This window comes from Lissotriton helveticus, chromosome 3_2 (genome assembly GCF_964261635.1).
Source record: "Lissotriton helveticus chromosome 3_2, aLisHel1.1, whole genome shotgun sequence".
Classification (NCBI taxonomy): Eukaryota; Metazoa; Chordata; class Amphibia; order Caudata; family Salamandridae; genus Lissotriton; species Lissotriton helveticus.
In genome coordinates this window covers 154,589,343-154,606,870 of record NC_136062.1, presented here as the reverse complement: position 1 = coordinate 154,606,870, position 17,528 = coordinate 154,589,343, and the positions used below count along the sequence as shown (strand labels likewise).

Below are 17,528 nucleotides of genomic sequence, written 5' to 3'. Positions count from 1 at the left end.
TATATTCCCCATAGCCACTTTTAGCATGCGTTCCTGCGCAGGAACGCCCTCCCTTGCGCTGGAACGCTCCCTTATGGCGCAGGGCTTTAGAATGGGATGCATCTCCCATATGCGTCACGTTGTTAATATACGCCACACCATGGCGCCTCTCTTGTTGTGGAGCTGCGTCACAAAAGTGACGCAAGAACGGAGCAAAAGAGCTGCAAGGGGCTTGTAAATCTGCCCCTAGAGTAGAGGCTCAGGTGCAGTCCTTCCTTTGTAGCCCTCTTTTTGACTGAAATAGTTGGTTCTTGTTCTTTCTAAATGTTTGATTTGGTTGACAAGGACATCGACAAGCAGTAATCATCAATGTTTTCTGTTCATTCTTTCATGTTGTACGTCAGGTCCGCCCAGGGGCAATCGGACAGAAAAAGCGGATGCAGTGGCTCCAAAGGAGGAGGATGCAGGCCAGGGCGGCGAGTGCTCCTTTGCTGGCCCCAGTAAGTTTTCATTTAAATATAGAGGACCTATTGTTGTCCAAGCGTTCCTAATTTAATTTTTTCGAAATAGTGTTTAGATAGGAGCAAAATCAATAATACTACTGTTGCAGGGACAATTCTCCACAAACCTAACTATGGACACCAAAGACCAGAGTAATAATATTTCAGAGTGGCGTGTTTGGCACACCGTATAAACCTGGTAGTGTCAGCGGCACGGACTCCTCCTTGCAAAAATTGCAAAACCTTTCGCTCAGTCACTCTAGTCTGGAGGACCAAAAACCACAGAGTCTATTCAAGTTTAAAAGCTTTATTAAAAGTTTAAGTAAACACATATATTAAAATAAAGTTAGTTGGAAATGGAAAAGTGCTTGGTGCTGAGTTGATGAGTAATGGAACACATTTCTTGTGGTCGAGCCGAGCTTTCACCTGGTTTGAAGTTGATGTTGCTCTTGTCCTTAGAAGTCCAGTTTCTGTCTGTTCAGAGAAAAATGGTGTGTGTTAAAATGAAGCAAGCATTCATCAATTATGTCAAAAAAATGCAGCAAGACAACAGCCTTCCCTGGAAGGAGGGACATTTTTACTTTAGACTAGAGTAGACCGTCAATTACTTTTTCTGTTGTTTTCACATTCTTCATTCATACTTAGACCAACTACTAGTGAGTGGTGTAATCTAACATTCTTAAATCTACTTTGTAGGTGAAACATCTGGTGGCGGGGCCAGCTCGGATGTGGTAATAGTGATCGACTCCGAGTCCGAGGACCACTCTGGGGAGGAGGCGGCGCAAGAGGAGTCGGACCAAGAAGTACAGACTGTGAGGAAGGAGACAGTGGTGGTGGCGGGTACAGGTAAGCTGGATCATGGTACTATCTGACTCTTAGATAGCATATGATGTGTATCTACAGAGAGTAGACGGTCACTGGATGAACTACGAACATACTATGAAATGTTTCCAGGGGGGGGTGCAACATCATCACCATCTCCTGAGTCCTACGCCTGACATGATTGATAGTGTGGTTTGTGGCCAAGGGCCGCACCGAAGGGGGCAGGGTCGGTGGGGGAGGGGGGTGCATCTAGAGCAACAAAAAAAAATATGACCATGAAATTGAAATCATGCCCCTGCAGCAGATGCCTTCGTCCACTGAGCCACCAGACCTGGCATACACATTACACACATCTTTCTTTCTCTCTCCCCCTCCCTCTCTCTCTGTCTCCCTCCCTCATCCTCCCTCTGTCACCCTCTGGCTCCCTCCCTCTCTCTCTCTCTCCTTCTGTCTTCCTCTCTCTCTGTCTCTGCCTCTATCTGTCTGTCGGTCCCAGCCTGCTGTAATTACCATATTGTAATTTGTCACTGGGCCAGCACTGGATGGACCTGCAATCCAGGGGGGGGGGGCAATCGGCCCTCTCTTGCCCATCCCTGCGGACGCCCATGATATTGGCCTGAATAGTTTCTTTTGTACTGCGCTGGCTAGTTGCTAGTTGTACTGTGACAAAACTTCCTGCTGAATCATTTTGTGTTAATCATATTCTTAAAGAGCATTGGTTACAGATTATGTCTTTCTTTCTTCATATAGTTGGTCATACTAAAACAAAACCAACAAGGAGTATGCTGGCTATACTGGCCCGGCAACGGAGGCTGGATGCAACTGTTGCCCAATATCGGCGGCTGGTGGAACTGGAGGGGGACGACACGCAGTCCAGTACTTCCAATATAACATCTGCATCCTCCTCAGTGACCCCACGTTCTGCCGGTCAGCGCAGTGCTCCAGCCAAACGGAGCCGTGCTGGCAGACGCCACCGCCGAGCAGCAAAGGCTGCACCTCACAGTACTGTAAAGGCTCGCTTGCGCCGAGCAATCCGCAGAGTGTCGGACCTGGAGGCGGAGGTCCGGAAATGGAAAGAGTACCAAAATTTGGTGGAGGGCCTCCGTTTAGATCACGCCACCCTCCGGGAGCAATACGATGCCCTGGCCCTAAGGCATGATGCCCTGGAGGCCAAAGTTAACAACACCATGCATCCCTAGAGTGTCCCTTGCCCTTTTTTTAGTGACTTTTGGGGGGTGGGAATTGGGAGTTGGGTTTTTTGGGGACTTTTGATGGACTATTTATTTGTTGGGGTTAGGGAGGGTCTTGTGGGAGATTATTTTGTTAGGGATATAAAAATATACTTTTTCAAACTTTATCTGAGCATATCTTTTTTTTTACTACTTTTGAGCCTGGTGGGTGGTGGTTTTGCAGTAAGTTCGTTTTACTGAACACTGTCATCGTGTTGGTTCACGTGTAATTGGCCAAATGTTTTCCAAAGTAAATGCCTGTCACAGAGTTTGTTAATTGGAGAGTCCTAGGACTTTACTACTAGTACCACTGTCACTCTCTCGCCTCTCCTAATACTCCATTATACTACCTCCCATCCAAACGCTTATCTTATCTGTAATTTGTGTTTGAGGGCTGGCTCCACTTGGAATTCACAGTGTCCTAAAGCGTTCTGCAGCAGGGCCCCAACTGGAGTTTCCCGGCGTGGATTTTCTGCAAAACAAAAGCAATCAACATTAGAAATATGGCAGCGGTGCTCACAGACCCCAAAATCCTAGAAGCCCCACAGACAGCACCCCTAAGACAGGCAAGCGAGCAATAATAACGCCTAAACGTTCACGTGTAATTGGCCAAATGTTTTCCAAAGTAAATGCCTGTCACAGAGTTTGTTAATTGAAGAGTCCTAGGACTTTACTACTAGTACCACTGTCACTCTCTCGCCTCTCCTAATACTCCATTATACTACCTCCCATCCAAACGCTTATCTTACCTGTAATTTGTGTTTGAGGGCTGGCTCCACTTGGAATTCACAGTGTCCTAAAGCGTTCTGCAGCAGGGCCCCAACTGGAGTTTCCCGGCGTGGATTTTCTGCAAAACAAAAGCAATCAACATTAGAAATATGGCAGCGGTGCTCACAGACCCCAAAATCCTAGAAGCCCCACAGACAGCACCCCTAAGACAGGCAAGCGAGCAATAATAACGCCTAAACGTTCACGTGTAATAGGCCAAATGTTTTCCAAAGTAAATGCCTAACCAATTTCATCCCTTAATAGACCTTGCCAGCAATGGCCCAGCCAAGACCCGTAAACCCAAACGCAAAAAAGTCACACTTAGCAAAATGTATTTAAATGAGGACGCACTACTTCCAGACAGTCCCTCTTTAGGGGACTCGTCAACGTAAGTTTCTTCATTGTGCAGATTCCAGGCATCAGCATTACGGGAAATGGATAGGGTGAGTCTGGAGGAGGAGGATAGACGACCAGGACTGAGTTCTTGTCAACTAACTGTTGTGAACCTGAGGAATGCTGCGGCATCAAAATCAAGACAGTTCTGCTGATGGGCTTGTTGTTTGATTGGTTGATTACAGTTTTGTTGTGAATGTGATGAAGCACTTGCTAAAAAAAGAAAGACAGACACACAGGAATAAAAGTGAATAAGGACTAATGTTAAAGTTAATGAATCATTGACTCATTTTCAGAACTCGCTGTCAGGGAAGCAGAGCTCGTCCTCAAACTCTGCAAATTGAGTCGGTAGTACTTCTGGTAACTGAGGAGAACTTTCCTCAGGTAGGTTGGTGTCCTCTTCTTCCTGCGTGCATTCTCGTACTTTGTAATCTGGTGGTATGAAGTGCTGGTTCATCTTTATCATGGTGAGCCGCTCCACATTTGCGGGCAAGAGGCAGGACCTTTTGCAAGTCACAATGCCACCAGCAGAACTAAAAACACGTTCTGAAGACACGCTTGCGAGTGGGCAAGACAAGTAATTGATAGCCAGGTTGGTGAGCTCTCGCCATATGTTTCTTTTCCCATGCCAATATGCCAATGGGTCCTCAGTAATATTGACCGCTGTTGAGTCTTCCAGATAGGCCTGCACCATTGAAAGAATGTCCTCCCGGATTCCTGTACTTTGCACTTCTGTGTCCTTTCTGGGACAAGGAAACCCTAGCTCACTTAGCCAATCCGCTTCAGACATATCGCCTGGGCCTGGTGCAGATGATACGGTTGCTGGTGTGGTTAACGGCTCAGAGGCAAAGTCACTCACTTCTGCCACAGGCACAGATGCAGAAGTGTTTTTTTGGGACGCCTGATGGCCTGCTGATTCACTAGTAGTACTGTCTTCTCCTACAGTTTCCTTCCGCTCTCTTTCAAAACGAATGGCTGACTGAGCTAGCCAACCTTTGTACTCTGTAACATCTGATGTTTCAAAAGGAATTATTACTTTGCCAAACAATGGCTTATTGTAACGTGGATCCAGAATAGTAGCACAAATGTAGTGCTGTTGTTTCTTGATATTTACAAGCCGTTTATTGCTAACTAGGCGATGTAATAATCTCTGCGCCAACTCATATGCTTCATTCTTTCCAGCATCTTTTAATTCTGAAGACACCACCTTGACTTGGTGCTCGAGCTTCAGCAACAATGGGATAGCTTTGCTCAAAGAACAGTCCTCCCTGCTGACGTCACGCGTGAAGACCTCAAAAGGACGAAGCATGTCTGTCAGGCTTTTAACTAGCTGCCATTGCTCCACCGCTAGCATCATTTCTGTCGTATCACCACCCAGGTTGTAGAAATACTCATTGACTACTGGAAACAGCTCATGCAGACGCTCAAGCATGTAGAAGGTTGAGTTCCAACGTGTTGCCACCTCCTGGATAAGTGCTTTCACTGGCATTCTACGTACATTTTGCTGGCGCCTCAGCTCCTTCCGGGCCTTAAAAGAATGGTTGAAGTGTGTGCATATTCTTCTGCAGATGGTCAGTATTTGGTCGACTGCAAGTTCTTTTTTCAAGAACTTTTGCACGACAAGGTTCATACAGTGCGCCAAACACGGCACTCTGAAATAGTAACCGTTCTCCATGGCCTTAACTACATTGCTGCCATTATCAGTAGAAACATAACCAACCTTGCAATTTCTTGGGGGCAGCCATTGCGACACCTTTTTGTTAAAGTCATCCAAAATGTTGACTGCAGTATGACTTTTCTCCATGCCAAACATGGCTAATGTTGCATGTTTACGAGCACCCTTAAAAATCTCGACCAAGTCACCACCTGCATTTATCTGTTGTGCAACCCCTGAAAAAGAGACCCAGTGTGCAGTGATGCACATGTAATCAAGGGCTTGGCAACTGGTCCACATGTCTGTTGTCAGGTGTATAGTGTGAACAGCACTCTTCTGCAAAGCTGCCCCAACCAACTCAAGCACCTCTTTATGTAGTGCTGGAACAGCAACCCCGGCAAAATAGAACCGGCTAGGAACCTTCCATTTAGGGGCCAGTGTTGCCACGAGTTCAAGAAAACCCACATTTTCGACAAACGAAAAAGGGAGAAGGTCCACCGCTAGCATTTTAGCCAGCTTAGTGTTATACAGGCGTACAGTTGGGTGGTTGCGTTGAAATTGCGCATCTGAGGAGAACATGGCTGAAATGGTGCGCTGGACAAATTTACTGGATGATGCTGATGCCTTCTTCGACCCACTTCTGCTCAGTGTTGACATTTTCCGCATTAGTGTGTCTCCCAGACTCTCAGTGTGCCTCCTATGTGTTCCGGAGGGTGTGGTGCTGCCAGGGGTACTGGGTGCAACCGGACAAATGTCTGACGCTTCTTCTACCTCCCCGTCATCTTCAGATGAAACACCTAGTATGGGTATATTTTGGCCACTTGCCCTTTGGGATTGCTTTCCCTTGATGTTTGCTAGGTGCGCAAACCATTCGATAGCGTGCCTTCTTTGAAGATGACCTATCTGGCCTCCGGTTCCATAGTTGGTACCAGTCTTACCACGGCTAACTCTAGCCTTACAAATGCAACAAACGGCTATGTTATCATACTTTGCATGGACACTAAAAAAGTTCCAAACTGGGGACTGGAAACTTCTGGTTTTGCCGCACGAGATGATACTGCCAATGCCAGATGAAGCAGTGGTGGATGAGCCTTGCAGACATCTACTGGGTTGTGCAATTATTGCAGCAACCCTACTTGAGGGAGTCGAGCTGGATGGAGTCCCCCTCTGGGGAGAAAATATGGGAGCTGTAGGTTTTGTTGAACTTGTTGTACTACTTGACTGCGTTGGTGGTGCTACCAGTGCCACGTCGCCAGGGTCACGCTCAGCATGACGTCGGGATAGGGTATAAATGTCTGTCTGCTGCATGGCCGGTGTGGCTGGAATGACGTGTGTGATGACTAGGTCATTGCTGTCATCCTGTTCAACAACATCAGAATGCACCACTTCATCAAGTCCGACGTTCGGATCCATAAGTATGAGCTTTCCGGGGCCCTTCCTTTTAACATTTGATACCTTTCGCAGCTCATGGTGTGCCTCCCTCTCAGACGTCGGAGATGGTTGCCAATCTAGATCCAGATCATCATCTGATGGAGCGGGGCTTGAAGAGGAACTTCTACACACACTCCTTGATCTTTTCCTTGGTGGGGAGCTGGGAGAAAATGAATCATCAGGAGGAATGCCTTCGTCTTCCTGACATGATACCCCGGCTCCAAAGTCAATTTCCTCCTGTGCCCCTACTTCTGGAAGAACAACCATTGTGGGCACTTGCACCGCTCCATGCGCCGCTACATGGGCCTCTTCACTGACCTCTACTTGCAACTCTCCATGGACCTCTCCTTCTCGGCCTTCTCCTTCTCGGCCTTCTCCTTCTCGGCCTTCTCCTTCTCGGCCAGCTCCTTCTCGGACAGCTCCTTCTCGGACAGCTCCTTCTCGGACAGCTCCTTCTCGGACAGCTCCTTGCGCATGTACTTGTGCTTGTACTAGTAGCCCATGCAGTTGTTGTTGCGGCTTTGGTTGTTGAATAGTACTTGTGAGATGAGTTACAACCTGTGTTGATGGTGTGCTGCTACTTTCTTGCGATGAGCCAACATCACTGGTCGTTGGTGATTGAACCACTAAACAGGCTACCTGTGCAGCACTCATGGTGGGCCTTTGTTTGTTCCACAAAAATGTAGTGGTCGAGCCACCAGTCTCCTTGGTAAGTGGTGCCACTTGCTTCTTCTTCTCCTTAGTAGAGACATTTTTCTTGCAAGAGGAGCTACGGGCACCTCTTTTTGGAGCCATCTTCTTCAGATGTCGGAACAACAGGCCGCAGCAGGACTTCTTCCTGGCACTGATGCTCAACGATGATGCGGAGTTATTGACTTTGTGCACCTAAAAGTAAACGAAGACAGAGGAACATCAGTAAATATATGTTGCATATGTAGCGCTTCAATAAATAGTTTGCAAGTAGGCATTTATGAATACACACATGCACACCACACAATATGGAAATTTAAAAATTAGGATTTGCTAAATTTTTGGGAAACAGGAATTTAACATTGATCCAAGAGAGCACACACAGAGAGGGTTATAGTTTCATGTACCACTGACTCCCCCTGGGCTAAATGGGTGAAAGCAAGGCAAAATGGGTGCAGGCCTATGGCACAAAGCTCACTGACTGCCTTCAAAATGGCCACTTGACCCCCATCCACATGGCCAGGACCATGCCTCAAAATGGCCCCCACCAACATAGCCAGCCCCCAACCCCTACTCCTAAAAGTCAAAAAACACAACACCAATCAAATCACCACAATCCTATGCCATCCATCAAGTTTCAGAAGGTTTAGGCTGCCTGCTGGTGGTTTTCTGGTGCAGAATTGCAATGTTTGCAATTTCGCAAGTGCGAGATTGTTGCTTCACGACGCGAACGTGGCGAAAAACCAGCAAAATCCGCGAACAGACGTATTCTGGCCTGGGCCCCCTGGGCATGATAAAATCACAGCACACTGGGTGCAGGCCTATGGCACAAAGCACACAAACTTTGTGTGCTTTGTGCATCATGCATGCACCCATAACTAAGCCTGGTAGTTTTCAATTCATGTGCAGAATTGTAATTTTTTTACAATTTCGCGAGTGCGAGATTGTTGCTGCGCGGGACGCGAGCAGTGCGAACACAGGCACATTTTTTTTTATAAAATCCAATTTTCGGGTAATCCGCGGGAGTTCGAGGCCCCCTGGGCATAATGAAAGCAATCAGAGCAGACTGGGTGGGCATAGGGCACAAAGCACACTGCCTGACTTCAAAATGGCCGCTTGACCCCATCCACATGGCCAGGACCTGCAGGACCATGCCTCAAAATGGCCTCCCACACATAGCCAGCCCCCAAACCCACCCCAAAAAGTCGAAAAACACACACAAAAATCACCACAAACAAACAACATCAACTTATCAACTTACTTGTAAATCAAATTTCTAATCAAAAAGTAATCCAAAAGGCCTCAAAGCCAAATCTCCAGCAGCATCCACAAAAAGTAATCCTTCCCAGTCAAGATCGAATTCAAAGTGGCCAGGAAATGGACTAAGCAATGGGAGGAGCTTGCTGGACAGGAAGAGGAAGTTGGAGACTGGGTCACTTCCTTCACCCCTCCCCAATTGTAATTTTTGTAATTTCGCGAGTGCGAGATTGTTGCTGCCCGCGAGCAGTGCGAACACAAGCAAAAAATCCGCCGCGCGCGGATTTGCGTATTTTCGCCACATCCGCGAGAGTTCGCGGATTGCGGATTTACCGAAAATCCAAAAAATCTGCGAGCGGAACGGATTTTGCGCCCATGCTTAATTTTCATCACTATGACTGTGGTACTCTTGCAATACATGAGCAGCTGTACTTTTAAAAGTAAAAACATCAGCAGTCCCTGAAACTGTTCCTATGAAGATTTCATCTTTAAAATGCTCTTTGAGTTTTTGTTTTATATATTACGAACTGTATGGTTCGCTATCTTCTGGCAGTAATTCTCGCATTCAATTAACAAGTTCTTTAACAGTAGTTTGTTCTTCATCATTTTCCTCCATGTTTTTAACTACTTGAAGAAATATTTCCTGGCGAACTGAGTCCTCTGGTCGACCTGAAGATATTGGAGGGTTATCAGTGAACTGCCCGGGAATTACTTTTCCAGTATAAAAATTGACAGAACACTGTTTGTGGTAGCATGCATCTACAGCATGTAAATCAGACACATTTTGGATATGTCTCTTAACTTTGCCTGCCCACTCATCATTGCGTGCGTTGCATTTTTGTAAAACTGATGATTTGAATTCAACTGTTCATGCATTAAACCACGCATTTTTTCCCTCTCCCTGAAGTATAAACTTAACTCAGTACCACAGAATTCTTTTTTTTCCTAAAATCAAACGGGGTTTCACACGACCATAGAACACAAGAAGTTGAGGGATCGGATTCTTTCTCCTGGAACAGAGTTTTCAAGTTAACAAAACACGCTCTACATTTCTTGTGAACTTTCTGCCCAACACAAACGTGAAACTTAGATATTTTTCTCTCCTTGCATGTTTTTTTAATTCCAGTAACTCCTCTTTCAGTGAGTACAGATATATCGTCATCTTCTTGAAACACCACATCACAAATGAAACACTTTTCTACGTCCATTTTCACTGTATCTCACAGCAACTCGCAAGAACCTATAACTCATAAATGAAACATTTTTGATTAACAAAAAAAAACCAATAACAACAAAGTTACAAAACAAAACACAAACAATAGCAAACTTTTTATTTCAAAAGTTAATTGTAATATTTACATTCCTTCACACTTTGTCATATAAGTCAACAATTTTTTTTTACAAACTTTGTCTATCCGACATATTCCGCGATTATTTGATATTATGGTCATTAGAAACAATTTTTTATGTTATTTTTGACTTTCCCATCCCTAAAAACATAAAAAATGATACCGCACATGGGCATATAAACAGTTATACCCTATAACTCAAATAATTGGCAGCCATTTTGAAAAATCCGCCATATTGGATTAACGCGTCATGATAGAGTGGTAGACTTTTCACCATCGTTTTCTATGGAAAATTTTCATTAAGAATCAACTGACAGAAATTGTATTGCAATTAGTTCTAGGTTAGCCCATTTTTTGAACTAATTTGACTAGACTAAAACCGGAAAGCTTCTGGCATGGCTCGATAAAAGGGAGCGGGGTAACACAGGGATAGCAAAGATTCAGACGGAGGGAGGGCAGATGATGACGGACCCGCGAGTGATAGTCCGCACACTAGCATAACACTTCCAGAAAGTGTACACCTCATCGTCCACAATGACAATGGGGGAAGCATTGACCTATATTAAAGACATAGCAATACCTAGGCTCACCCCGGAGGCGGCCCTCGAGTTGGAGGCGGACCTCACGGTGGAAGAACTACAAGTCGCAAATTGTATTGCAATTACTTCTAGGTTCCGTAACAAATTGACTAGTCTATTTCATTGATTTTATGTTTAGTGGCCGTGAGCCTCGATCTGGTCTCCTCTTTAAGGTATTCTCTATACTGTTGCTGTCTGATGTTCAGCGTCTGGGATGTAGCTAGTGTGGGGTTCATAGAGTGGTGTGTCTCAGCCTCATGCAACTCTAGTTCAATGTCATGCAGTTCTTGCTGTTTCTCCCGCTTGTGCCCTGCAATATAAACTATGGCTTGCCCTCTAATGACGGCTATGTAGGCCTCCCACAAGATAGTCAGTGAGTTAACTGACATAACATTTTCTTTGAAGTAGTGTTTCGTTGCCTTAGTAACTGCTTTTTTAATCTTTGGGACGTGTAAATAGCCGGGGTAGATGGGGTAGAAGCGCTTCCGAGTTTTGTAGTGATATGAGAAAGTCAGTAGTACCGGGGAGTGGTCCGAAATGCCTCTAAGTCTTATTTCTATACCGTCTACGCTCTTAAGACTATCTGCTGAGGCCAGGAAGTAATCTATTCTATTTAGACTGTTATGTGCTCCAGAATGGAAGGTGTAGTGTTGTGTTGTAGGGTGGTGCCGTCTCCACACGTCAGTAAGTCCAAGTGCCTCCATAAAACCCTGCAGGCGAGACACACCAGGCGTGTGCGCCCTCGCCGGTTATCTGTCTAAGGCAGCATCTATAGTCACATTGAAGTCCCCCCCTATTAGAAGTTCCCATTCCGGAAGGTTAAGTAAAAATTCGCTAAGGGCTGGGAGCGCTATCGCCTGCAGGGCGGGAGGTATGTATACGGATACCACATTAACAGAGAGTCCCTCCCATTGACCCACTAGGGCCGCAATTTGACCTTGATCATCTGTTTTTATTTTTTGTATTATAAATGGGGATTGCTTTTTCACTAGAATTCCAACTCCTCTGGAGCCAGAAGAAAATTGTACCATCATTTTATATCCCCACCTATCCATCGCTTTACATGCGGTACCAGTGAGGTGTGTTTCTTGCAGCAGGGCTATCGTCGGGGTGCAGTGCTTTAAATTTTGTAAAACATTTTGTCCCCCAGGCCGTGCACATTCCATGTGTGCAATGTCGGAGAGGTCACCTGGTTCTTAGGGTACGACTCTGAGTCGTGATCAGCTGGGGTTTGTGATGCCATGCCTGTTGAAATACTGGGGAACGGATAATGACTCATGTGTATACTGTATATTTTGGCCAATGTGTGGGAATGTTATAATCCTGAAATCGCTGCTGGGAACTAGAACCTATAACACACCGAACCATGTAATCTGACCCTTTCCCCCCAACCCCTCCCAGCCCGACAGACTCAGAACTGCCCGCCTCCCCAATTTAGCAGAGTGCTCAGTCCCAATCCCCCAAAAAATACTTGCGTGTGGGAGGTGAGAGGTCCAATACGGTCGTAGTCCTTCCCCACCCCAAAGACTGCTGTTGCTTAGAGTTTGGTTCAGATCTTTGTGCAGGTATATCTGCGTGTGTGCCTCCATACCTCACCCAATCTCAGTGCCCAATGTTCTCTCTCAGTCTCACTCTTCAGCCTTGCTCTGTTGCAATTGTTCTTCCCCTTGCTGCTGCCCCCGATCCCCGGGGTCTTCAGTCCTCTCATGACGTCGCTGGTTCCTATCCGATCGCTTGGATCCTCCCACTCGACGCCATCTCTCGATCCAGTCGTGTGCCTCCTCTGGCGTGTCGAAAAACCATGTTTTCCCATACGCTACCACACGCAGTCTCGCCGGGAATAGCATAGAGTATGGCAGCTCTCTGGCTCTGAGTTCTTTTTTGACCTCCATGAAACTCCTGCGGCGCTTGGAGACCGACGCTGTGAAGTCCGGAAAGAATGACACAATTGAGTTCTGGATACGTAGCGGCGGAGCCACCCTTGCTGTTTGAAATATAGCTATCTCTGAAACTGAAGATGCGAGCCAGCACAGGTCTGGGGGGGGTTCCGGGTTTGGGCTTACCCCCCGGCACCCTGTGGGCCCTTTCGACTGAGAAAAAGGTTGACAGTCCCCTGGGCTGGAGTCTTGATTTTATGAGGTCCTCTACATACAAGTCCATCGCCGGGCTCCCTTCACTTTCGGGAATTCCCGTAATTCTGACATTGTTGCGTCGAGAGCGTCCTTCCTGGTCGTCCAGTTTTTCCGGCAAGAGTTTGTTCTCTGCTTCCAGGCGGTGCACCGTTTTTATCAGGGCCGCAGTATCTTTCGTCAGAGATTTCGTTACTTGCTCGACTTCCGTGACTCTGGCCATCATTTTTTGAAAGTCTGCTCGCAGGAATGAGACATCTGCTGATATTGTTCCAACTGTTGATTGTACACTGGTGAGGGCGGCCATTATGTCCTCCAGAGTCACTTTGTGCGCACCTTCCTCCTCAGGGGGCCTGTCCGCCGGGCCTTTACGTTCAGGCAGCGGCGGGAAGTCTTTGCCGTAGACAAACTTGTCCAGTTTGGACTGGGTGGTCGTCGTGCATGGGCCCCTGCCCCCATCTTCTCTCAGACGACTTTTCGCTTTCTGGTACTTGCCGCCGCCTGCTGCAAGATCGTATGCCCCGCGGGGCCTGTCGGTTTTCCCACTGTGCCACTGGATATCAGTAGAATGGTGGTGTAGGGCCAAAGAAGGGGAGGGGGGAAACCTCCATGCAACACCCCTGTAGCATGCACCGCATAAATTCACCTTCTCATTGCTGAGCGTGTCGTCTCCTGCAGCTCTCCCTATTATCGCGTGGTTTTCAAACTTCGCCTCCGCCGGTGCTTTTATGTGGAGCCTATCGTTGCTGGGGCTCACAGGTCTTCTTGTGCGTCCCCAGGGTGCCTGGCCGCCGGCTTGTCGGGGGCTCACCAGGCCTCCCTCTGGTCGATCAGCTGCCCTCTTGTGCCCCGCAAGTGGGCAGGTGGTACTGTGCTATTAGGGGCCTTCCGCCCCTGCTCCCAGTCCAGTTACCGGGTCCTCACTGTAATTGGGGATCCGGTTTCACCGTTGCGTGTAGGCCGCACACCCCTCCTTAGGGTCTCCCAATTGCCAGATGGGGTCCGGATCGTGTATGCCCGTCTCAGCGGGCCGCACCCACCGAATCAGTTTGCAGAGCAGGATCACTTCTGCCCCCGTTGTCTGCGGAGCCTGCTGGGCGCGTCGCTGCTCCGGAGGGCGCTGAGCTCAAGTTCTTGGGCGGGGGGAGGGGGGCAGCGAACCTCACTCCAGGGCTCCCGCTGGTCAAGGCCGGAACCAGCTCCCACCGTCGGCACAGTTCTCGGGCCCCTCACTGCATGGTGCTGCACACTGCAGCGCCGCTGGCGGGCTCACCTCCAAATTTACCTCCCGGCTGCCGCAGGGCCCGTAGGCCGCCGCAATCTTCGCTTCACGCCCGCAATTCCTCACGTTGGATTCGAACCGGAGTCGGTTCCACAGGTTCCTCCTGTACTCCGGCGTCCGCGACAGTCTTTAGGGTACAATCATAGCGCGGATTATGTGGGGGATTGATGTGGGAGTCTACCGAATCCTCTGAGCTCTCCTAAGCAGCAGCCATCTTGCTCGCTGCAAGCCACGACCCCTTTAATAAGAATTTAAGTATTTCGCTAACTCAGTCTGGTTTCACTTTTGGCTTATTTTTGAAATCTATTACTTCCTCACAACTGAAGCTTTATTTAAAGAACCTGCCCCCAAGGATAAGCAATGAGTCGGATTTAGACCATTGTTCACAGCTAAAATACTTTGTAAACCTCTTAGAGAGTCTACAAAATAAAACTCTGCAACAATACATACATTTTTTTATTAGAGCATAGGGTCTGGTGCGCCATAATTTTAATGAGGTTGCGAATTCTTCCCTTAAAGACCCAGACTTTTAAATGGGATAAATCGGAATGTTCCACAGAAATTTTTGTCTTATGTAATGAAGGAGGGCAAGATTTCATACATGTGTTATTCGTTTGTCCAAATTTGACTCCGGTAGAGGTCTGCAACCGGCATATAAAGCCTTTATGTTTTAGACATAATCTTTGCACTGCAAAAAGTTTAATTGAGTTTTGAAAATCACTGCTTGATGAATTTGCTTGTTATAACCTGTGTACTAGAAGTTTTTTTAAAATTGTTTTAACGTCCAAATAGTATAATTGTTTTACTACCTATTTATCATGTATTTGTTGACCCCAGACGGGGTCTAAATCAAATTTAATAAAAATCCATTGCTGATGAGCGGTGCAGTTCTTCGGGGGTCAGCAGCTGTTCAGCAGGGTGGAGTGGCTACTTATTCAGGCTTGAGCGGACGTGCAGCCTTCGTAGGGTTTGTGATGCATATTTTGCATTGATTTGAGATATGTTTTGAATGTGTTATAAACGTAGCTGTTTTTATCTACCTTTGCACCCTTGTTGGCTTACGTTGGACGCCTTTACGATCCCGACAGCCGTTGTTTTGATTGCAGATGAGCGGTGCAGTTCTTCGGGGGTCAGTTGCTGCTTAGCAGGGCTGATTGGTGGGCTGGGGAGGAGTGGTTACTTACTCAGGTTAGAGCAGACGCACCCAGCAGGCGTGCTTAAGGCAAGTCCATCCACGCCAAAATGGGACCAAGACCCCTGGTCAAATGCTGATATACTCGACAGAGGATGTGATGGAGCTGATAATGGAGGGAACTAAATAAGGGCTAGCTAATGAGGTGAGGGGGAGGTTAAGAGTGGACGGTTTACTGATTTTTGGTGATGAGATCAGGCAACTCTATCTCGGGGAAAAGAAACAGGGATGGAGTGTGGTCCAGCAGGATCAGGACTTGACAAATTACTACATTTAGGCACGCACCATTCACACTTTTAGCTACAGTGCATACAAACTTACATATCTATGGGGTCCGGGAGAAGGGGGGAGTTGAGTGCCACTATAAGGTATTTTCATGGTAAATTGATGATATCTGATAAGTTTATTAGTGTATTTCCCCAGCATAAAATCATGTTTCCACTGGGGTGACTATCCAAAATAACAAGGGCCATTTTTCTCTCTGCAGGTTAATATACATTTTAGTGTTCATATTTAATATAGAAACTGGAGAGTATGAGCTTCTTTCTTTGGCAGAGGCTTATTTTTTTAAATTTAGTCATTTAAAATTTTCTCAAAATGTATCACTCTCTGCACCACAGTCAAGAATTTAGGACCCAGAGTAGTATAATGATTTATGCAGTAGTCGTAGTGTGCATTGTATGGGTCCTTCCTACTGGGAAACAGCTGATCATAATATTTTGGATCATGTACTTTGTCTAATCATATGTTTTGAATATATGCAGCAAAGTGAAGGATATTCCTGACTGAAAGTTATACGTAGCTGTGATTTGTTGTTGTTCAGCCTATCTTTGAGAGATAGCATTTAGCCTGCATAATTTTGGCATATGGCTTTTAGCTAATTTTGTGTCAGCCAGGGTTTTGATTTGAGCTTACCTCGGCACATCAGGTGTTGCCAGGGAATGCGAGGCATTGGTAGGGGCTGCATCTGGGTACTTGGGGCTTTGTCTGGGAATTCTGAGGCTTTAATTTGTCATTAATCCTGTTCTCTGGCATTTAGAGCTGTGCCAGGAAATGTGAAGAAGTGTCTATGCATCTGAGCAGTGTTTAGACATCCAAGGTTGTGTTTTGACATATATGGGAGTCTGCTGAAGCATATGGAGTATATAGAGATAAGGATGAACAAATGCAGCTATTTATGGACATGGATGTCTCTCTGTTCTTGTGGTGGCAATCATATGTTTGAGGTTACACATAGAAATATGAAAACTATTTCTGATAGGGGATGGTTATGGTTGTTTGAAAACATGGCTACACTTCATGCAGAGAAAGCCAGAACTATAGTTACAAAACAGGCTTATCTACTTTAGTAAATAGTTGGTAATTTATTAAACTTGCAGTTGTTTAACCTTAGTGTCATTACTGAACTTTTTTTCCATAAATATGAAGGAAAATTAATTTTTAGAAAGTTACATTTTCCCTGCCTGAAGTTCCTCGAGGCTAAATTGCATTGGCCATCTAGTTTTTCTCCGACAGTAATTAGCCTTAAATAGATGTGAAATACCTCCCGGGAGTGAACAATAGGTTGACTGAAATTGGCAGAGAGGACTCCTCTGAATATGCAGATTGGAGGGATGTATGCAATTGTTTTGACACTAGAGTCAATTCCTGATTGACAGGTCTGATGGGCTCACATATAACCCTTGGGGAACACTTGAAAGAGGAGAGAGCAGTATGCCATGACAATTCTTGCGAATCCACTGTCAGGTTGCTGAATGTTTCGGTTTGTGTCCTATCAGACATTTGTCTGTGGTTTAAGTGGCTGCCTCAAACTGGATTCTAGTGTTAGTTGTGAGAGAACACTAGTATTCCTATAGAACCACTCCCCACACAAACCCTCCAGCATTTAGGGCCTAGGCTCAGGGTGGGCAAGGACTTTTGCTATCTTGAAAATTCCCAAAGTTGGTAGGGTTAGCCCGATGAACCTTTAAACCATTGGTTAGTTTGTGCCCGGGAGCAAATTGCGCCCACTAACTAATGCAGCCATAAATGGGGCACTTCCAGGCACCCCTTTCAGAACACTTTCAGGACCTTCGGAAGATCAGAAGAGGATAGGACCATTTGTCAGTGACATGAGAGGACCCCTGAAGGACTAGGCTTTCTCCCTCTTGTACCCAGGAAAAAGAAGTAGAGTCGAAGTACAATACTACCTCCTGTTCAAATTACATGGATACAACAAACTACATGGGTTGTATGACTTTACATCATAAGTCTTTATCATGCATATGTCTTTAAC

At 46.3% G+C, this 17,528-nt stretch overlaps 1 long non-coding RNA gene across 2 annotated transcripts; it reads right to left on the bottom strand.

The window, feature by feature from the left end:
- Window positions 1-830: 830 nt before the first annotated feature.
- Window positions 831-4,060, bottom strand: LOC144826250 (uncharacterized). 2 transcript variants are annotated; one of them, XR_013609733.1, is made up of 3 exons: window positions 3,650-4,060; window positions 3,280-3,377; window positions 831-953 (listed from the first exon to the last, which is right to left on the bottom strand). It is a non-coding gene; the product is annotated as an uncharacterized LOC144826250 (long non-coding RNA). The 2 variants fall into 2 exon arrangements; XR_013609734.1 differs by lacking the exon at window positions 831-953 and adding an exon at window positions 2,922-3,002.
- Between the last annotated feature and the right edge of the window lie 13,468 nt (window positions 4,061-17,528).